This window comes from Aptenodytes forsteri, unplaced genomic scaffold (genome assembly GCF_000699145.1).
Source record: "Aptenodytes forsteri isolate BGI_AS27 unplaced genomic scaffold, ASM69914v1 Scaffold236, whole genome shotgun sequence".
Taxonomy (NCBI): Eukaryota; Metazoa; Chordata; class Aves; order Sphenisciformes; family Spheniscidae; genus Aptenodytes; species Aptenodytes forsteri.
Genome location: NW_008794456.1, coordinates 545,537 through 568,670, shown reverse-complemented (window position 1 = coordinate 568,670; position 23,134 = coordinate 545,537).

Below are 23,134 nucleotides of genomic sequence, written 5' to 3'. Positions count from 1 at the left end.
AGGAGATGCTTGAACAGGCTGAGGTGGAGGGATTTTCCAGTCAGGGTATAAGCTGGGGGTGGGGATAACATTACATCAGGAGCTGCCTCGTCTTCAGGAGCTTGGTACCAGGCTGCTCTGCCCAGCTCTTGGTAAAGCACTGGTTAATACTGACAGCCCTGGACGGGGCTGGGGGGGCTCTGCCTGTCCCAGTTAGCACAGGCTGGAAAGAGCTGGAAGGTGAGCCCGGGGCTGCGGCACCACATAGGGTTTAGCCTCCAGCTCTAGCCTGAGCCTGATTTCTGCCTCATCTGTAATGGAAGGGCTCCCTCTGGTGCAACCAGGAATCCTCTCTGCCTCTTTGCTTTTTTTCTTTCTTCTCCAGGAAAGGCATCTTTGTTGCCACGTACATGTCTGCTCCAGAGGGGAGGACAGGGCCCACCCTGACCTCTTCTTCAGAGTCAGGAAAACCCAATTTCTTGTCCCCCACCCACCACTGAAATATCCTGCCCATCCACGGCCACCCCAAGAGAGACCAAAATCCAGGGAAACCTTCCCCAGGAGAGCAGGGCAGCGATCACCCACCTCAGAGAGGGCGACCAAGCCTCGCAGCCCTGTGCTTTGAAACCATCCAGTTAATTGTGGTTGTGTCCACTGGGGTTGTGAGCCCAAGTTAAGAAATGTCCCGGTGTCTGGGTACCAAACTGGCACCCCACATTGCTGTCACCCCAGTCCTGTTTCTAACTGAAGCTGGACCCCTTCCCCCTGTGTAAAGTGGGGGAAAAGCTCCAGAGAGGAGCTTTGGGATGGGGCAGGTTGCAAAGGTGTTTTGGTAGCCACAATACCTCCGCCAAGGGCAGCCTGCAGCTCGAGGTGCTGCTTGCCCTCTGAACGAGCAGTTGTCCTAGTTTTTTACTGGCTGGCAGGACAAGAGAAAGGTCTGAACTCTGCTTCCCTGGACCTGGCAAAAGGTCATCAAATAGATGTGGCCAGAAGATGCCACGGGGCTAGAAAGAGCCAGGAGCAGGCTCCCTTCCCCACCAGCTCCGCACTGCTGCACATCACCGCCCTCCTTATCGGAACAGAAATGCGACGCTGCTCCCCCGACACCAAGCCAGGCAGGCATCAGCCCTCGAGCTCTTCACCCATCCGACTCCTCGGTGCAACCATGGCAGATCCTTGCCTGCAGTCAAACACTTGCCTGCAGGTTTCCATCCATCAGGAGGGTGCGGGTCGTTCCCCCCTGCTCGCAGGTCCTCCCTTCCCCAGGAATCACTGCACTGCTTTGTTAAACACCACCGCTGCTGTGGCCAGAGGTGGCTGCATAGCAGCGCTGGGCAAAACACACCCGCATGAAATAGCAGGGAAAGGGGCCTGCGAGGCGACCGGGATCAAAGGTGTGCTGCAATATAGCAGCTGTTGTTATGGATGTCTTACAGATGTGGAGGGGCACGGCTCCATCCAAGGCTAATTCATCTTTCACTCACAAAACCAATCTGGCAAGGGAGGATTTGAAAGTTCCCACATGATTTTTTGTTTGTTTCATCTTTTCTTCCCCCCCGCCTTTTTTTTTTTTTTTTTTAATTATTTTTCTCCTGATTGCAAAACCAAATGTAAAAACCTGTAAGTCTGGATAGCCCTAGGGAAAGGAGCACTCAGAAAGTTCTTGACAAAATTATAAATCCTGCTTCACTTGTGCAGTGAGAAAATGTGCTGGATGTGAACAAGTTGCATGTATTAATTATGGCCATAGATGGCACCATGATTTAAAAAGACAGGAATGGAATAATTGCCATTAATATCATTGGAACGGAGCAAACGGTTCTGAGGTGGAGCCCAGTGCAATCACAAGGGGAAGAAATCTTACAGAACCTTAAATAATATTTAATAAATTATTTAATAATTATATAGAAATATTTTTAACTGGTTTTCTAAGGAGATGACTCTTAGGCTGTGGCTTAGGCTGATTTTGCATTTGCTGACTAGTTGGCTGAGTAGATGGGGGGGTGAACATATTGATTTGACTATAGGGTAAGGTGGCAGCTGTCTCCACCTGGGGGAAGGGAAGGAAAATCCAGTTCAAGAGCCACGTTGTGATGAAGCTTGGCCTGGGAAGGACCTGGAGGGACCAACTGGCCCAGGCTGGTGCCAGGCTGAGGACATGGATGCATGCAAGACACACATCTTTGTCTAAGAAAGCAACAACTGGGCGGAACCAGCGGGCCAAGGATATTTTTAGTGTTACCTTCCACACTCTGGCCAGCCAGTCTCTGCACAGGGGTGAACCTCGTGGTCTCTTTTTTGCAGAAGGACAAGCAAATAACTCAGGCCTAGGCTGTCAGCTCGCACACCCCTTACCCCCAGTCCCCACACTGCATCCTAGCTCCATGCCTCCGTGTCTTCTCCTCGTCTGCGCTCGTTATTCCCCTCATTTTTAACCTTGGCAGAAAGAGCAGTGCTTGGCTGGGCCATGGTGCATGAGCCTCTTTACGGCTTGAAGTCATCTCTCCAAAGCTATGTGAGAAGGGGGCTGTGCTGGGAGACCTGAATGGGCACTTGCTGTTCACTGGCCAAGGGGAGAACTCCACTGTGGCAGAGCTGCCAAACCCACAACCAAATGCAGTGGAAAACAGCAGCAGTGAAAGACCCAAAGCTCCCTCCAGCTTCTGAAGCTCCTTTCTTGGCAGTATCCAGCCATCTCAGCATCCTTCCTGGGGAAACGGACTTTACATTCCAGCCACGCATCTCTAGACTTACAGGGATATATTTTTTTTCAGACACAGCTGTGCCTCTCCCATTTTATGCACCCCTTTCCTCCTACCCCTTCCCTCCCAGACCTTCCTCTTGCTGGAAAGCCCAATTTGCTGCAGGGAATGCAAACAGAAACTCACCACAGAGGTGGGTGATGTGTTACACAAGGGCTTTGATGTTCCTTTTATTTCCTTTAACCATGGAAAACCACCCCCAAAGATGTAATAAAATGTGCCAGAATTCAGTATGGGACAGGCAGTGGAATAAGATCTAAAATATGGAAAGTAGGGGTGTGTACAAAGAAAGAAAGAAAGAAGGAGAGGAGTAGAAAGAGAGGGAGAAAATTAGAAAAGTTAATGAAAGAACAAAAGAGAGAGAAAAAGAAAGAAAGAGACAGAGAAAGAAAATAGAAAGAAAGAGAAAGAAGGAAAAGGAAAAGGGAAAGAAAAAGAAAAAGAAAAAGAAAAAGAAAAAGAAAAAGAAAAAAGTAGAAGTTCTAATGAGTTTACAAGTAAATTTTGAACAGGACATTGTACCTGCAATTATTATATGTTTGGGGGCAACAAAAATACCCTGTGGGACCTCACGTGGAATCAGGTTGGGGTTAAAAGGCTCGGATCTGTGCTGAGAAGCTCATAGTTGCAAGGCAGGAGGCACGTGGCTCTCTGGCTCAACGGTGGGCTGCTTTCCTTCCTACAGAAACGAGTGGAAAAGAATTTGCGTGGGCCCACCTCACCACCCCAGGGCAGGGGAACAGGGTCTGATGAAGCCAACTTCACATGCCCAGGTAAGTGCAATCACCAGCCCCTGCAATACAGAAAGCAGAGGAAGAGGAGGAGGCTCCTTGCGGGGGAGCCCAGTGGCAAGGCAAAAGCAAAAGACAATCTGGATTTGCTGAACCCCACTTCATTCCTCCTCCTCGAAGCCTGCTGTGATTCACTTTTTGTGAGGGCACGGAAAAAGTGAAGAGATTTAACCAAAACCACTCAGGAAGTCAGTAGCAGAGAGTGAAATAGCTGTCTGGATTCTTGTGTTTTGCATCTGTTTCTCCCGGCAGCTCACAAAGGTTGCTCCTTCTCTTCATTGCAGGGATCGAGCTTCGGTTTTGAGACACGAACATTGAGAGGTGCCATCTGACCCCAAAGTCCAAATCCCAGCACACAAAAGTGGGGACTTTGCACGCCTAAGGGAATTATCTTGGCAGTTCTCAGACCTGGTTTCAGGTCTCAAAACAGGGTCAAACCAGGGTAAAGTCACACCCAGGTCCTCAGACATGCTGGTCTCTGCGTCCAGACAGCGATGCATCACTTAATGATGCACACTGACTGGCAGTGATCTGGAGGCCACCAAACAAACAGGCTCTATCTGAGCCCCTCTGTCCTTGGGATTTATTTGATCCAAATGTCCAGAACCGACATCAGCTTCGTTAAAAAAAGAAAGAAGAAAAAAAATACAGATCCCAAACTTTGGATCTTGAATTTTGTGGCAATTTAGGAGTTAAGTTCAGTCCACCGGCTAGGCAGGACCTTCTCCCCCCGCTGTGCACCTGGAGTCGTCTCCCATCACAAGTTTTACAGCTGACAGACCACTGGATTAACCTTTCTAAGGCAGCCGATAGCCCCTCGGAGACCTCGCGCTCTGGCAAGGCGTATCTGCCAGGAAGGCTTCCAGTTGGACCAAGCACAGGATACGACCACGGTCCTCAGAGCGTTACGTTCTAATAGTTAATTGCTCTTGCCGCTGGACAAATGAAAAGTGCTTTATTTCCACACCGAATTTGCGGTGGGTGCTTGTGACCAGACTGATCCAGCGTAGCATGTTTCTTTTTTATTTATCTGTTTCACACTCACTTCGGGAAACCTCATCTGGGTTGGGGCCCCGCTGTGGTAGGCAGGCTATAAATCCATCTGTCCAGTTGCTTAAAGCAATGGCTAACCACCCACCAGCCTGGGTGGAAGCTCGATGACCTGCTCCCTCACACCTGTGAAATTCCTCTGGCTTCGGAGCAGCCCGTCCTGATTTCAAACAGCCGCGGGGACATCGGCTTCGAACAAGGGGGGGACGTCTAACTCTTCAGCGCTTGCATACAACACCGCAGGCTTCACCAGCCATGAAGAGGGATGTTAGCCTTTCCCTCGCCTGTGAAAGAAAAGGTAAAGGGGGAGGAGGAAAAATGAAAGTCGGGCCACTGAACAAAGCCGTCGTTCCTCCACACTTATCAGTTTTGCTCCATATATTTCATTTATGGCTTTTTTTATTGACCAAAGGAAGCCCTGGAAACCTTGTTTTCCTTTATGCCGTGGTAACACCAACTCGGTGAGATGTGGGACTGACCACAGGCACATCTGAGCATAATTCACTAAAAATTCCAGTAAATGTTTTTCTAGTATGAAACTAATAGTAAGTAAGCAAACCCACCTTCCCCCGGGGAGCAACTAACCTTGCTGTTACCCGAGAATATTCTGCTGAACTCCACCAGCTACTCTGGCTCTCAAGTGGCACCTCTGGGCTTTGCCGGGTTCACGTTATTGTTGATGTTTGGTTTTTCAGCTACCTCCCTGCGAGAAGCCAGAGACGGTCCCTCCAGCGCAGGGACTCGCTGGCTGCTGCTGCTGGCGATCGGGAGCATTTTGGGGAGCAGCCGCCCACCCTGGAGCCGGTGCCTCCGTGGGCTTGCGGTGACCACGTCTCTGCGTGCATTGGGTTTCCACCGGTGGAAAAAAACCACCCTGTGGCACTACCTTGTGTGTGGCTGAGGCCACAAGATCTTGGAGAAAGGGGAGGCTGCAGAGCTGGAGGGAAGGGGGAGGAGAGAGACCAGACCAGAGCAGACCAGAAATAAGGAAGGACGAGACGGGAGAAGACAGTAAGGTGGCATCGAGCAAGGAGACACTCCCTCCCAGAGTCTCAAGATCCATCCCCATGTGATCTCCAGCCAATCCTTTTCCCTTCCCCTTGGGATTTCAATAGCTTTTCCTAATTACAGCAGTAAATTCCTTGCAGGAAACTGTGTCTGTGAGAGGATGCTAGAAATGGGGGGGGGGGTCCTGATGTCAAACAGGAAATTTTGGGGGCTTTCTGTTTAACAAAACTCCTGACGAGAATAATCACAGGAATAACAGAGACATCTACAGTCTGGCTTTGGAGCTTGTTGGTTTATGCTCCGCATGTCACCGGCACGTGACTTCAGCTCCTGCTTCCCACCCAAGTCCTGCCTTGCCCGTTAGAGGTTGAACATCATTATCCTTTGCTTGGCTGGTACAAAAGGAAGTGGGGGGACCGGGGAGTGGGGCAGGGCAGGGCTCACCCCATTTACCTGAGCATCCTTCCTTGACTTTGCTGTGCATGTCTTCATCTCTCTACACTGTGTCCCTACAGTTTCCATCCATTCATCTTGCTGACCGTCTACCCGTTAACCCATGCACACATACAGTGGCTTATCTTTTGACCTTAAACCTTTGGTTCTCATCTCCCCATTCTCCTTCCCTGGCTACCAGGATAACGTTCAGATGGCTGAGCTCCCTGGAACGGCGGTGTTTTCCACTGCTTGGAGTTAATAGCCATCCTGCTTCAGGTCACAGGATGGCACACTCCGTGAATCAGCCTCCCAGGCTTGTAAAGGCACGTTACGCACTCCACATCTAATGACAGTCTCCCAGCTTCCAGGGGGGGAAGGAGGAAAAGGAAATCATCACCTCTGTGGATTGACACCATGAGATTGTCAGTAAATACTGGCATCCCCACCCGACCTAAAAGGCTTTTTTCTCTTTTTTCCTTTTTTTTTTGGGGGGGAGGAAAAGAAAGATCGAAACAAGGTAAAGTGCAGCCCTTTGCCATAACCCTGGTGAATACGTGCTGCATTCATATGGAACTGCTTCCTTCAAACATGCCTTTCTTCTGCAAGGGCATCCCTGGGACACCCCAGTGAGGAATCGTTCTTAGCATGAAGGAAGCAGCCTGCATGCACAGTGCCTCTCCCCTTGCTTTAGGACTTGAAAAGCTCCATAGTCTGGAAGGATTCATTAGAGGAAGGAAAAGCAAATGGCAAGAGATGCCAATGTGCAAAATAAGATCTAGGCTTTGCAATCAGTGGACTCCACCTCTCTCTGGTGAGCTGAATTGCTCTCCAGGCTTCACTGCCTGTACTCGCCTCTTCTCCACTTCCAGTAGTTTGGACACCAGCACCCATGAACACAGCTAAATCTGAATGTCTTCATGTGGGATTCAGTTGCTGAAACGTAAGTGTCTGTTGCTTTTTGGGATAGTCTGGAGCACCTGAGACAAAACCCAGATGGAGCTGTCAGATATGGCACCTTCTCCCTTCTGGGACAGCAGTTGGGTGCAATGCCCTGAGGCTCTGGAGATGACACCAGGAGCCCCGTTCAGCTGCTCGTGGACAGACATAGAGGACAGACCCATCGAGGGCTGTGGAAACCTCTCCTTCAGGCAGTCTGTGCCGCCAAAAGGAAAGTGGTACAGCCAGGGGATCCCCTGCCTGCTGTGTTCACTTGCCCCGTCGCCTGACAGTAACGGCTCGTGTAGGTCAGGGAGAGCAGGGAGGGACGCTCCAGCTCTGATTTTCACAGGGCTTTTGTAAGAGACATTAGCGTAATCCTGTGGAAGGGAAACAGAGGCAAAGAGGCCTCCAGGACCTTGCCCACAGTCAAAGAAACACACACGGAGCTGGAGCTGGGTTCAGACCCTTCAGCAGGACCTGTCCATCCCACTCCAGCCCAGGCTGATATGAAGCAGGGACTCTCTGCCTGTTGGGCAGTTTATCAGCAGAAAAAAGGACTCGGTGAGGCACCCTCAGCATCACTTCTGTCTTGCAAGGCAGGACCCATCCCTGGGCAGCGGGCACCGTTCAGAGGGGTAAGCAGTTGGAGCGAGACACACGCAGAGAGAGTTTTCAATGAGCTGCCCTTATTCATTTGGTTAAAAATAAATACTGACAACATTGTCAAAAGGCTCTCAGGAACTCACAGGTGCTTGAGCCCTGTTGAAGCTTTCTGGAAATTGCTTCTTTTCTGTCTCACTAAAATAAGAATCCACCCAGGGCAAGAAACAGCTCTTGAACAAAAAACACTGGCTATGGGGCATCCTCCTGTAGAGCTTCCAGGCCTTCAACAAAATATCGCTGATTGGTAGATTCTTCCCCTGTTTTCCCTCTTGATCCATACAAAAAGCATCTCATTTTTCTTGTTTGCCAATGCATCAGGAAGAGGGAATTAGTGCAAAGCCTTCTGAAATTATTTAGTAATAAGGGTCATCTCATTATCGCAGAGAACTAATTCAGAAGTAGCTTCCTCCATGAGGCTCTTAAACTCGTTAGTTTGCTTAGTGAGGTGAGTCAGTTTGCAGGAAGGATGCGTGCCCTCCCCTGTGGGGTCTGGCAGCATGAAATGGATCCTGCAGCATCCTCTCTGGGCAGCTGCACAGGGCAACTGCAGAGTCAACACTACGGGCAGCTGTAGGGCTACAAAAATGCATCTGTCAACATTTTCCAAAGTTCAAAGGAGCTCCCACTTTAAACTGAACCTGTCTCAACATTTTTAGGTGAATTTTTATCCAAAGACTTTTCCTGAAATTAAAGATTTCAGATCCAGGGTTTTGGAGTAGAAAATGTGGGAGTGTTTTTGTTTGAAAAGTCCCGAAAAAATAAGATTTCAGTAATAAGCATTTCTTCTTCATGAGGTATAATTCTTCAGAGAAAAGGAAAAATGCTCTTTTCTTCCCCCTGAGAAAAGGTAAATCCTTGCTGAAAAAAATCTGAGCATTGCTGTATGTGATGATTTGCCATTTTGCCATCAATAAGAAAGCGGTAGAAGAGAAGGGAAGTATATTTAGTTCTTCTACAAGGCTTTTCCTCCACAGATCAGAAGAAGGAAATCGTCACTCACTCTTGGGAAAAGGTAGACCAAGGCACAGAGAGGTGCAGGGATTTTTTTTACTCATGACCCTTCACCCGTGGAGAGCCCCAGAGAGGCTGTGTCACCTGCGGAGGCGGCATCCACGGGACCCCACGCACCCTTGGGTCTCTCATGCCGATGTCCCTTTCTCTGCCACCACCACTCATCCAAGCCCTCAGTGCAACCTGCCAGTCGGAGGATGGGCAGGGGATGGAAATGTTTGCAAACCCAGGTCTATTCTGGCAAATTGTGATCGTAAGAAGTAGAAGATTGCTAGGAAGCATTTGATTTTGATAGTTCTAGTAGTCTATTTGCTTAGGACCTTAAAGATTGCTTCCTCCCCTCAGAAAAAGAAAAGAGAAAAATCTCCAGTTTTTTCCATTTCTCCTCTGACAAGGAGAAAAATCTTTGTTAAGAATCAGCAGAACAACATTATTAAATCAGGGAGATTTATCATTATTTATTACATAGACTGAAGTAATGTCAAAGTTTATGAGCAAGGACTGGGATTCCACTGAGGAAGGGGCTGTGCGAACACAATGCAAAAAGATGGGTTCCTGCACCAGAAAGCTTAAAATAGGAGTGACTAAGGAGTGGGAAATGGAGGTGGAGAGTCGGAGTTGTGGTCATGGACAAGTTGGGGATGGGAAGATTGAATGGTAAAAGAAGGAGAGAGGAAGAGGATGAAAGGTGAGCAGGATTCAGGGACCCGGGGAGAAAAAAGGCTGAGACAGGACTCACACCCACAGCTATCAGACCAGGATAAAAAGCCCCCACTGCAAATGCAGACAGGCAGCGCCTGCGCCTGATGGCTCCTGCCAGGGAGAAAGGGCATGGTAAGTTTTTAGCCTCTTTTGCTAAAGCAAGAAATGAAATTCAGCAGCACTTTCTGCCTCCTGGAGCCATCAAACTCGCCACCCAAATTCAACCCAATTTGCTGGAAGGGTGGAAGTCTCAAAAACAGTTTTGTTTTGGAAAACCTTACACAAATCAGTACCTGGGTATAGGAGAGAAAGAGCCAAAGGGCAGTCCCAGCGAGGAAAAGACAAGCGAGGTGCTTCAGCGAGCAGGTGCAGGGGAAGGGGAGCGGGGAGGGACGTTCACTCTGGGAGCCCCCTCAGGCAGCACTTTCCCCCTTTTGCAGCTTTGCCATGCACTTGCTTAATCGCCAGCATCTGGTTTGTGTTGCAACACACAAGCGGCAGACCGTCTTGGAGAGGGTTTGCCTGTGTGTGCGCACGTCTGTGTGTGTGTGTGTTTGTGTGTTGTTTTTCTGTTCTAGAGGAGTGAAAGGTTAAAGCAGCTGTTTATGCAGAAAGGAAAGTCTTGGATTAAAAAATGGTCAGGAGGCAAAAATACTTGAGTTCCCATGATTTGTTCTTCTGGTGAGACACTCTGTAGTTCGGGACACTGCACATTAACTACTTGAACATTTGTGTCCCCCTGCATGTATCTGTGCAGAGGCATGTGTGCTTGTGTGCACGGACGTGTTTCCCATGCGCATATAAAGCATAAGTACCATGGTAAAAACACAAGAAGGGGGCAAGAGGGCTGCAAAACCCTTTCACATTGTGGTCAACAGCATTTTGTGTGCTCTATTTCCCAAAAAAAGGACGATAAAACAGGAGTGGCTCATGGTGGGAGGACCTGGCACCAGTAGGGCCGATACAGAGCCGTCATACTCACCTGCAAAAGCCAAACCAGACCTTGGCTGATGTGGATCCATACACCAGAGACACAAACCTTCTGCCCCCAGACATCAAGGAGAAATCAGGGAGCTGTGATAAGAACTGAGTGCAAGCCAAGAAAGAGCAGCAATCATTTGCAAAATTTTGGCATTTCCCTCAATCTGGGTTTCAAACCTCCTGCCTTTAAAGCAGAGATCCGAGACCCACACATTGGAGGAGTCACTGTTGTAGGACACCCAGGTTCTCTCCTGGGCCTTCTGAGTGTTCTGGCCTCCATCACATTGGGCGAGAGTTGTTGTGGCCCGTTGGACTTCCCCGTGTCAGCAGAGAAAAATAATCAATGTCAACATGACATTGGCTGCAGCCACAGCCCAGATGCATCCAGCAGTCCTTGGATTTTGGAAAGAGTCCTGTGGGCAGGAGAAATCCCCCACAGCCGTGAGTCACCGGCCAACGGCAGGAGACGTCGCCAGACATATGAAGTCCACATGAACCTCTGACGATGGCATGCAAGCTCACTTAAACCAGATGCAGGCACCAAGGCAAAGAGGTATGAAGCCAAACACCCGCTACCCCACAGGGAGTGAACCCATTCAACCTGACCCAGCATAGGGGACGGCAGCTCAGCCTCTCCCTGCTCCTTCCCAGACGAAACTGGGATCACGACTGGAGCCTCCCTGAACCCCTGGGCAAGACAAGACTCAGCACGTGTCCATCGCTCCGTGGGACGGCAAGTTGTGGCACACGAAACACCAGCAGCTTGAAGGAGGATCAGAGAAGATGGGAAATGGGAGTGGTGAAATCAACCGGTTTTCCTTGCTTAAGGGCTTAATTAAAGCCTTAAGGATGTAAGGACTCAACTTTGGGGTAGACAACATACTCAACTGGGGGGTAGGAGCATCCCTAGACCCATGTTTTCCCTAGGCACTGAGAGGTGAGGTTTCACCAACCTCAGGAGGAGGGGTTGTTCCTTGGGCACTCTCCACTTAGGGCTTGCTCAAGCCAGCGACCACAATCCCAGTACGCCCCTCAGCACCAGGGCGCACGCCATACTTGGGTCTCCGTGGATTCTTGGGACTCTAACCAAGTGCTGCAGCTAAGGCAGCTTGGATGATGCAGGTCCCCAGCCTATTGCTAAAAGGCAACATGAGATCAAGTCTTGCTGGGGCTGAGCAGGAACAAGGTGAGATGCTGCAAGCAGAGTTTTATATGGTTGCAAAGGCTGGAGAGCCTTTGATTTAAGGCTATGGTGGGTCACCTTGGCCACAACCAACCAGCCCAACCCCAAACCTACCGCTGTGCTGTGAGGGCAAGATCTTACTGAGGGACGTCCTGCTTTCTCTGAGTCTTTCAAATGGAGAACTGAGTTTAACCCAAAGACGTGGGGGGAAAATTAGTGGCAGAGCTGAGACTCTGGTTGCTCCCAGGACATAATATCTCCTGCATTAGATAACAACAGCTATCTGGGTGGGTTGGCACATTCCCAATGCAGATGATATTTATATAGATGATCTTTAAATGTCCCTTCCAACCCAAACCGTGCTATGATTCTATGATGATTCTATACGCAGTGGACATTCATATGCACCACCATGTAGGAAAACTCAGGTCTCCACTAGGCTGGAGCCACCTCTTCTTTTGCAGCTGATTTTTCTTTCCCTCTTTAGTTTTTTTCCGGTGCAGGGGGATGAGAGCTGAGGTGGGTTGGGGAAGGAGAGGAAAAGGGAAGCATGCTGACTTTTGTTATCCAAGAAAACGTATGTAAAAGGGGATATTAAGCAAGTTATAAATATAGAAATGAAAGCAAAAGTGTCACCTCACTGAACAATGGGGGCATTTATGGGATAAAGTTACCGCAAATTAAGGGCTGGCACAAGCTGACTTGGGATCATAATTTATAGCGTAGCCTAAATCCTGGCTCACAGACAAGTGGGATAAAGTTGAGTTCATTGTGAAAGTTTCTATTTTCGTACCACAGGCAGGGTGAGCCCAGCGAGCGGTGGAAGAAATGACTTGAGGGTCCTGGGGGAGGCTCAGCCTACTTTGCAATATTTCTTAGTCCCACCTAGAACTTTTCTTGTAAAGAGGGAAGCCCCAGGTTGGATTAAGGCTGGATGACCTTCCCGACCAGCGGGTAGAGCTGGGATTTGAGAAACGGTGAGTGCCTCCACGCATTCATCTGGGAGGAAGTGCATTTAGGATCAATGAACTTCTTACCTGTGCTGTCCCATGACTAACGTGACAAAGCCTCCCAGGGATGTTCATGGTGACACCCTCCACAAGGGAAGGGACGGAAATGGGGCTGCAGGCTCAGCTCAACAGAGTGTTGCACGGATGTACAGCAAGAAACAAGAAGTCGCTATTTCAGGTAGAAATTCACTCAGCCCAAACTCCACCAGCGCAAGCGGTGATGGGGGTAGGATTGCTTAGCAAATGCTAGACCAGAGGAACTAGATGAACAAAACTCCTCCTCCAGGTGCTCCAACTGCCAATGCTGAGATGATGGACAGGCTAAAGGAGGTGGCACGCAGTCAGGAATGAGGCTCTGTTGTGCTTGGGGCCGCATAAAAGCTCTGCCCTGGGGACAGCTGAATCTAGATTTGAGACAAGAGGTTTCAGCAAGGAGAGCAAAGACCACGGTGAAACAGGGAGAGCGCACTAGCCAGCGTGAATAGCGGTGGGCCAGCGACCCACGTGCTTTCATAGGAAACATAAGGGTTGCAGAGGCATTTCAGGGAATAAACTGGGGGAATTTTTGGAGATACACCTCTGGGAAAGCTCCTCACACTCTCTCCTGTGTGTTCTCCATGGGGAGCGTTGCCAGATCCACCACTGGTTTGCTCAGCCCTTCAGTTTAGAGAGGGGTGACCACTTCCTAGGTCTGCATCCCCTGGCAGCAGAGGTGTGCCATCACCTCTTCCAGGTATAATGGGATTTCGGCCCATTTCAGATGTAATGGGATTTCAGGGCTGTAGCAATAAAATAACATCAGTAGTAGAAACATCAGTGCCCCTGCATGTTCCCTCCTCATCCTAGGTACTGCCCTCGCCTCAGTTTCTCCTGCCTGTGACAAGAGAAGAGGAAGCAAAGAACTGAGTCTTCTGTGACAGTTTAGGATACAGGTGCAAACAGCTCTCCGTCATGGTTCACAGTTATTGCCTTTACCATCCAGAATAAATATGAGCAAAGAGTTTTATATCATATAAACCATAAAGCACTAATAAGAGCAATTTTGTGGCTTTGCTTTTATTTTTTATAATGAAAAGGTAAAATCTTAACACAGATTTGTAGCAGCCAGATGTGTATGTGCAGTGATTTTATTTAGCTTAAAATCAAGACTGATTTAATCATGGCTACTTGCCAGGGGTATTAAAAAATATTAAAATCAAGCTCAGCTACTGGGCTCTAAAAATAGCGTTTACTGATAAATTCCAAATTTAATACCAGCCTCCTAAGGGCTATTTCTAGGATGTTGTCTGCCTCAGGACAAAGTGTATGAGGTTACCCACGTGAGCGAGTTACAGGCTGGTGAGGTGATGTCTCACGGCGCAGCTTTCTTGCACACTGAGCTCAAACAGCAATTTCAAAGGTCGGTCTGGACTGACGCGACTCCCAGTGCTCCTGAGGATGTCAGACACAACTCCATCTGTTCACAACAGCAGAAGCCAGGGTAGAGTTACAGTAAGTACTATGTGCCCTCAGGAATGGTGGAAAAGGAGGGGGAGAAAAAGCGAATTGTGTCTGGAACCTGACCTCACCGAGCAATTATGATTTGTCAAACTTCATGGACATCCACTGCAGAGATAACGAGACTGGAGGTTTCCATGGGAGCTGGGGCTTCTTAGGGAAACACGTCATCAGTTTAATCTCTTAATGCTGCTTCAGGTTAGCATTTATACAGGCTTGAAGGGTCCCACGCTCCTGGACAGAACTGTCCAGGAATTGCTGGTCAGGGCACAGGAGAAGGAAAAAAGAGATGTTATCATCTTCTGAAGGCCTTCCCTTACTTGCTCTGCTAACAAGACAAGATTAGAGCTATAATGGTTTGGACCAAATATTAATCCAGCCCAGCATCCTTTTTCTCGCAGAGGCCATAACAGATGGAAGCAGAGAGAATCCAAGAAGGTGGCACACGTTGCATGGTTCTCCTTCTGGTTATGTGCTCCAAGCACCTGGCCCTCAGCAGGTAAGGGATTTATGAAGCAAGAGTTTCCATTTAGATCTTGGTCTAGTTGCCATTTCCATTAACATACAGAAAATGGGCAAGATGACTGTTGGAAGTAGAATGAAATTCAAAGCAAACCAAGGAAGTGGCCCTTCATACATGGCAGAATCAAGACGTACAGTGGAGCTGTGAAAACCACAAGGTTACATGGCTTCTGGGGATGACAGGACGAGCTCATGGAAGAAAAACCCATGGAGGTCTGTTAAATACAAAGATGTAATCTCTCTCGTAGGAATTCCCTGATTTGCAAATCACTGGAGTCAAGGAGACTATTCTGCAGATATATTCCTCTATGCTTACCCTGATATCACCCTGATATTACCATGATCTTGGTTGGTCTGACCTAATACAGTTGCACTTTTGTCCTGTTTTCACGACAACGGGAAATGCCATTGAGCTTGGCAAATCAGTCCTGCCAATGTGTCTCATTCCCCCTGTGTCATCTCGGAGCTGTAACACTTCCTTGCCCAGGAATGGTGATTTATTGGAGAATCCAGAAAGGGCAATGACTCGAGGCTTGAGAAATGCACCTTGCATGGCCAGGAAATCAAAAACCCGACCTCTTTAATTTAGTCAAGATGACTGGCAACTTTTCACCTATTTTTAACTATCAGAAATAGTCCAAATTAGCTGTCTGGCCTCCATCTATGGTCAGAGGGAGAGATCAGCAGTTTCAGAGGGCCAAAGGCTTAAACTAGATCCGCAGCTTTTGTTCCTGCAGCTTCCAGGCGAGAGGAACCAAGTATTGCATCGGGGTGGCTCAGAGCCTGGCGGAGGTCAGCCCTCTGCTCCTGAGGTTTCCTACGCCATGCAATCCCTTTTGCAATGGATCACGCTCTTTTTTAACTTATTTCAGGGTGGGCAACTAGAAGTTACATTTTGCTTTTGCAAACTAAATAAAGGTTTTCAGGCAGAGTTAGTTCCACAATCTGAAAAGAAAAGGGAACTTTTTGTTTCAAGTCAAAACCGAGTGTTGTGCTACATTACACACACACGCGCGCGCACGCCATGCAATCCCTTTTGCAATGGATCACGCTCTTTTTTAACTTATTTCAGGGTGGGCAACTAGAAGTTACATTTTGCTTTTGCAAACTAAATAAAGGTTTTCAGGCAGAGTTAGTTCCACAATCTGAAAAGAAAAGGGAACTTTTTGTTTCAAGTCAAAACCGAGTGTTGTGCTACATTACACACACACACGCGCGCACGCGCGCACGCACTTTCTTGTTTTGTTTTGTTTTTCAGGCTCAAAAAGCCTGAAAAAGATTCTTTGTTTTCCACACCAGAAAATCAAATTTCCTAATCTACTCCAGCCCCCAATTTTTCAGGTCATTTGCTGAAAAGAAAGATTCATTATTCCCCTATCTCTGTGTACTATAAATCAACTCCACCGCTGCTTAGAAGAATATGAACATTCTCGGACTGCTTCAAAATTGGGCATTTGCACAAGTTCTTTCACACAACCTGTGTGCCACAGCTGCTTCCTCCACGGTGCTCCTCCAGGCAGGCTGATTTTTCCTTCTTTTGCTTGATTTGCAGGCAGGATCCTCCAAGCCAGACCAGGCTCCCCTGTTACTAGGAGTGTACAGGCTCATTTTAAACCCGCAGCAGAAGGGAGAAGTCCTGACTGCAGAGGAACTGTGAACTCCTCTTTTTGCTCTTTACCCCACTGGGTGAGCAAATAAACCCACCCACGACTGTGGTGCCTGGGTGGAGCGGGAAGGAGTGCCTGCACATCGGCTGGGGAGGGGCCGGAGGGGGGGGGGGGGGGGACAGGGGATGGGAGGAGATGCAGGGGAAGAAGCTGAGAGCTACAAGGACATGAAAGGTGGGGATAAAGGAGGGGGAGAACAGCTCAGAAAATGTTTTCAAGAGCACATGACAATCAAATATTTGAAGAAAGAATAAAAATAAGAAGATAATAAGAAATTAGAGGTTTGGCTGTTCTGTAATGTCAAATTTTGCCCTTTATCTCTATTCAAAACTCCCCTTCAGGCCGGGGCTGCTGTTCTGGTTGTCTTGAACCTCCAAGGTGAAAAAGTTGGATAAACTCCTCAGCCAAACTCCCTGGCTGGTACGCCAGAACTAAAACACCAAACAAGGAGGCAGAGGAGAAGGGAAAAACATGATCGACATTTCCTCGGCTGAAAAAACGAGGTACAATGAGGGTGAGTGGCAAAATTTTGGAATAATTTTGGCAGTCTAAAAGGTGGGCATTTCTGTCCATCGGTTTTCAAGGGAACCCAGCCCAGCTCCCAGTGAGGGGAGGTGAAACCTGCTTGCACCAGTTACCTGGAGCCTGCTGGGGTCCAGCATCCAGAACCTTTGAACAGGAGATCACCGGCGGGTGGATCCCCACCCTGTGAGCCTGGCTGGAAATGCCCATGGCTTACAGGGAGGTGGAGTCGTCCCTTTGCTCCAAGTTGAGCTTGCTGTTCGCGTTCCTCGCTTCCCAAAAGCAGCCCTGAAATCTGGGATCCATTGGCCACGTGGAATCGGGGACGGGGTTATTTCAGGGACGGCTGGACCCATCCAGTTCGGATCCCCTGGAGAGTTACATCAGCTTTCCAGCTCCTTCCTCCTGCCAAAGCGGTGGGGAGCATCTGAACCTGGCTCAGCATCCCTGGGAGCCTCCTGTCTCATACCTCTGTGACAATGCAAGGGGCTCAGCATACAGACACCAAGTGCATCGAGCCGCGGTGCCTGGGATGCATCTCTGCTTGAGATGACACGTTTCCCACGGTGGCATTCGGCATTGTGCACAGCCTATTAACGTCGTCGCTCGAGAGCGTTCGCATTACAGCAGTCAGAGTCCAAACGCAATGCTGTACTGTCAATGCCAAACCCTCCAGAAAGGGCAGAAATCATACGCAGATGAAATGTGAAAAGGGCTGTGGTTAGACGGGAGATTCTTGGATGTATCAGTCACTCCAAAGAAGGTATTCAAGATGCTATAACAGCAGCAGATGATGGATTTTTCCTTCTTTTTTTTCTCTCTTTTCTTAACCCAGGTCATAGTACTGAAAATTCCCTGACCGAAAGCTTTCTAATGGCGGCATGATGGGAGCTGGACATGCTCTTTATGTGATGATAATGGCTATATTTCCACTGGATTAAGTGGCATTAAACTATGGCTTATCTAGCCTTTGTTTTTAGGTACAGTGAACCTAAACAGTATCTTCCTTGCACCGTAGGTCAGGAAAAGAGCAGGGATGGCAAGGCCAAGAGCTGAACCTAGCTCCCCTCAAGGACAACCCAGAGCCCCCCTGATTTTGCGTGATGGAAAACACCCTTCCAGGATAAACTCCCGTGCAAAAGGAGAACAGCCTTAGTGCCTGGAAGAAAAGCATTCCACAGGAAAAACAGAGAAAGAGTAGGAGACAGAAGAAGGGAATTTTCGTCTTTAACCCAGCTTGGTTATCACCTACAATGGGTCGGACATGAGGTGGCCCTGATGAGGCGGCACATCCCAGGCTCATCGCTCTCACACCAGCGAGGGCACGGTGCACAGCAAGCAGGTGAACCCCCCCAAACGTGGAGATGTGCCCCCAAAATAACTCTTTTTCCTTCCATTCCACAAGCACGCACCTTGTCTGCATGCAGCACCAGCAAAGCAAGGATTGGAAACGTTTTGGCGTCGACATCCCTCCCACACGGCCACAGGACATGAGACAAACAGAAGTCAGGCTCGGAGGTAAAGAGTAAAACGGGGGGCTGTGGGCTATATGGCAACAAATGTTATTTGTTTACCTTCCCTGCCCATAAAATCCCAACATGGAAATAATGAACGGAGCTTGCAAATTAGTCACTAGAAATCACTTAACTCGTAAAAAATTATTAGCCCAGAAACAGAGGTTTGGAGGAAAAAAAGGTGAAAAAAGCCAGAGGAGCTCTTGTCTTCAGACAAACGTTTTTTACGCTGAAATTAATGGGGGTCGTGTCAGGGCATGGAAACCATATAAAACAGAGCAGAGAGGGGAAAACTCTTACTGAGGAAGCCAAGATGAAGTGAAGTTGGATTTGGGTCAAGTAAGCTTTAAAACACTGTCAAGAAGCCTGCCTTTTTAGCCAAAAAATCAAATTCCAGATAGAAGCTCAGATAGAAAGAGGTTCTGGTTTTTTAAAGTCAAAATCCAGCACGAACAGATGATACTCAACCATGGCTGTGCTATTGCAGGGCTAAAAATAGCTTCCTTGTCAAACACGTCTCACAGATTTGTAGTTTTTCTTAAGCATTGCAAGACTGTTTGCACCGAAGATCTTCAAGGAGAGATCCATTACGTTCACAACCTATGGCTCTCTGCTATGTGCTCCTCTGTGTCTACCGCCGCAAGCGATTTTGGGACACAATCTCTATTTTCAAGCATAATTTACATGCATGAGCACCTTGGAGGAGCTGGAATGAGGATTGAGCATGGCGTTGACCACTGTTGGGACTGCACTTCTCAGCTGCCAAAGTCAGGTCCTAAAGTGGGATGTGGATTCATAACTCACGTAGGGAGATCTGAAACGCTGACTCTGCCTTCACAAAAGAAAGAGGTAGAAAATACTTTGATTTCCAGGACTTCCATTTAATTTGCCGGGTTTTTTTTTTAAGGCAGGGGCAGTGCAGGGTGAAGTATATCTACAGGAACGTGCAGACCTCCAATCCATCCTAAGCTCCGTCAGTGATGAATGCAGTCCTGAGCAAGCCTGTTCACCGCTCCAGGGCTCAGCTTACCCCGGTCTCTTCATGCAAATTTTAGGAGCCAAGACCATGATTTAGAGCGGCTGTACAGAGCCTCACACAACGGGGCTGCTCCCCCCTTTTGGGGCAGGGCACGGCCAATGCCTGTCTGATGAAATGGGAGTCCTCGTTGCGTGAGGAAATGAAAACCAGGCAAAGCAAAGACTGTACCAGTGCTACCAGTACTATTCCTGCTGCTCCCTCCTAGCTGCCACGAGGAAACCAGTGATGCTACAGCATCCCGGAGACTGCAGCAGCTCTCTTCCAGCTGCGAAATCCGGGTTCTCCAGTCTCCTCCAGGGAACTTTAATGAGAAGAAAATCAACCATTGTGATGGTTCAGTGATGATTTAATATTTCACTCATTTTATTAGGAGAGAAGCTGGTTTTTTCTCTCCGTTGTTTTTTTTTTTTTTCCTTATTTCCCCTTTCTTCTTCCCGAAAGTCATGCTCAGGGCATGGGAAACAGCCTAAAGGTGGGAATTATCTCAAACTGCCTCTTGAACGAGTTTACCCCATAATTTACTTTGGAACAGGTATTTATGAAGCAGCAGGGAATGGCACCCAGGCTCAAAAATGGGCCAGATTCCCATGGTATCCAACTGTGATTTTTCACAAGCTATGACCCTTCAGGAAAAAGGAAAAGGAGAGAGGGGAGAAAAACTTAAAACTACATAACCATACACAATTAAAGATACCAGTTGCCACAGGTTGTCTGGGCTGAATCTGGCCTTTCATATGAAATCTCAGTTACATTGAGAGTACATTCTTTTCTTTTTCTTGGGGGATGGGGGAGGATAAAATTGCGAGCAGGCCTCCAAAACTTGCTGCACCACGAGGCTTTTCTGAAACTTAAGTCCTCTACACCAGCAACTGCCTACTGTACCCAGAGTCACAGATGCCTCGTGGCCTTGCTTTAAATTAAATCCAGGCATGGCTTTTCATTCTCGTCTTAAGCCCCTGCTGCAAATTGACAAACAATGCCCTTTGCCAACAGCTGCTAACAATGCTGCTAATGAACATTCATCAGGAAGGAATAAACAGAGGAAGATGAAAAAGCTTGGGGAGGAGGGGCTGTTTTCCCTGGGGTCACAGTTGTCTCTGCAGGCATTATTAGAGTTCATAATTTTAACTCAAAATCAGCAGCTATCCTTCGCAAGAGAAAACTGGACCAAGGGTGCAGCTGTGCTGAGAAGTCCTGTGGGTACTCAGTAGCCTTAAGCACTTCCTCCGTTACAGGCAACCACCAGGACGATTTATCCGGGCTCGTTTCCACATGGCTGTTTGGCTGCCATGTGGATGCTCTTGCAGAGACTTCAGGTGGCTGCCAAGGGATTTTGCTGGGTCCCAGACAAATTGAGCGGTGGCTTAATTCTGAACCAGAAAGGCCAGCGTGGCCAGTATATAGTGCGGTATAGCTGATCCCCTGTAAAGCCATGCCTTCAGCTGGTTTGGGGTGTCCTATGTGAAAGAAGAAGGATGAGAGGGGCTGAGGACCAGGATGAATGGGGGGGCAGTGCAAGCTAGGAGTGAAACTGCCCGGTGCAGGAGACCTAGGAGGTCTTTGGGTTAGTATAGCACTAGGCATGATGGAAATACAGTTGATGTGCCGATGTGAATAGAAGGTCTCCTGATGCTTTTAGAAGATGAGAAAACCGAGGCACTCCATGAACTAGGGTCAAGCTTTGAAAAAAAAATTCCTAGTACCCGAGCCTGTTTTTTGGACACCAGGAACTGAAGCACCATAAAGGTAAGTGTGGAGGTGTTGGTCAAACTGAATGCCTCTAGTCCAGTGTTTCCTCTTTCATTGTGACAAAAAGCAGATGTCCCAGACAGATTGTAAGACCAGGGCAGGCATAAATGATGCCCCCGAGCAGACTTGAGGCCAGGCTGACATGAATTCCCTCCAGGAGCACACTCAGGAGCCAGCTCTGGGCCTGCCCAGTTCGTAGGGAAGTCACAGGGCTGACGTGCGGCAAAGAGGATGGTCATGGGTCCTTTCCAGAAGAAATCCCTGTATTATCCATTGGGATTTGATCAAAGCATTCCTTGCACTGAATTTAAAAGCAGCCTGCAAAGCTTGAAAGCCTGTTGACACATCTGAAGACTGCTGTGGGATTTCTGCCATTGGGTCTATATTAGATCTGGTAAAAACAGCCTAGACAAACCCTGTGGATGTCCTAGAGGAACAGCAATGGAAGGGCACTGGTCTCAGAAGGACGGGTCCCTGGTATTTCAAGCACATCACAAAATCCCATTCCAGATGTATCAGCCTCTGGCTTTCTAGCACCCAGTCTGTGCTGCTTCATGAGTCCTTCAAAGGGTCTTAATTCATTTGGTGTGGGCAGGTGTTGCACGACCCAAAGATCACAGTGTGTGGGAAGACATGACCAGCTAACTCTTATCAGTCTTGTGATGCCTAAAAATACTTTCAGAGAGCTCGTGGCAGATGAACTCTCTCAGAAGATACTCTCAGTTGGGAGGTCATTTGTTCAGAAGTTCTGAGAGGGATTGTCCCAAAGCCTGAAGAGCTGAAATGAGCCCCTGGATGAAAGCCGACTATTTCCAGCTGGCATAGGGTCTCCTGCTACAACATCAGATAGAGCTATTTGTTGTTGTTATGGTCTCTGCAACACTGGAGGGGGACTGTGCTTTACTGGGACTCCCAGTAAGTTTACCAGTATACCCTGGGACATCTCCTCCCATGGTTCCTGGCCGTTCCATTCTGGTGAAATCTATCTGCTACTCTTCTCTCAGCAGAGGAGGATTTCTCTCTCTATGTGCCATTTTTCCCATTCCTCTGGCAATATCCCAAGCCACAAGAGCTATTTGTTGTTGTTATGGTCTCTGCAACACTGGAGGGGGACTGTGCTTTACTGGGACTCCCAGTAAGTTTACCAGTATACCCTGGGACATCTCCTCCCATGGTTCCTGGCCGTTCCATTCTGGTGAAATCTATCTGCTACTCTTCTCTCAGCAGAGGAGGATTTCTCTCTATGTGCCATTTTTCCCATTCCTCTGGCAATATCAACCAAGCCACAGACTTCAAACGCTGGCTGGATTTTTGTTCTCATTTCCAGGGCAAAAAGATTTACAAGGAGAACTGAAGAACTGGTAATATCTCATCTTGGATGATAATGATTCGAAGGGACATTTCTCCTGTGCTGTCTCCAGCAGGTATGTAACTATCAGCCCTTGGGGTAATGTAGGTCAGAGACTTTTTTGTACATTTTAATTTGCATTCCAATATTTATATAAAATCCACTTATTGAGGACAACTTTGCATTCCCTTTCCATGGATGAATTTGTTGGCAGGAACATTTGAAGAACAGCTACTAGGAAGTCTTGTCTGCAATGAAATTTCTGAGTTTTCAATGTATTCCACCTAATTACATTACGACCCCCTCACTAGAAAATGGACTTGCGTCCCCCTTGTGTCAGGGTGTCTAACTTTCCTTACTGTGTAACCCATAAACCAAAATACCGAATGACTAAGACCCATAGGACTCATGCCACAGAACTTAGGGAATATCTGAGCCTGGAAAGCGTCAGTCCTATGTCACACCCTTGGTCTGGAAACTCTGCACCTGACCTGCATATAAGCCTGTCCTGACCAGCCAGATCCATCTTCAAGGCTATAAGTTGGGGTATGCGCAGCAACATCATCACCACACAAGCAACAACAGAGGCTCCAAAAGATGGTCAGGATCATGTGGAGCTATTGCACAGGGTCACCAGGTAGAAGGTGCACCTGGGTCGGGGCAACCCCCAGTATCAATAAGGCTGGTGGATGAAGGGATTGAGAGCAGCCCTGTGGTTCTCCACAGGACTAATGGATGAAAAGCTGGACATGAGCCGGC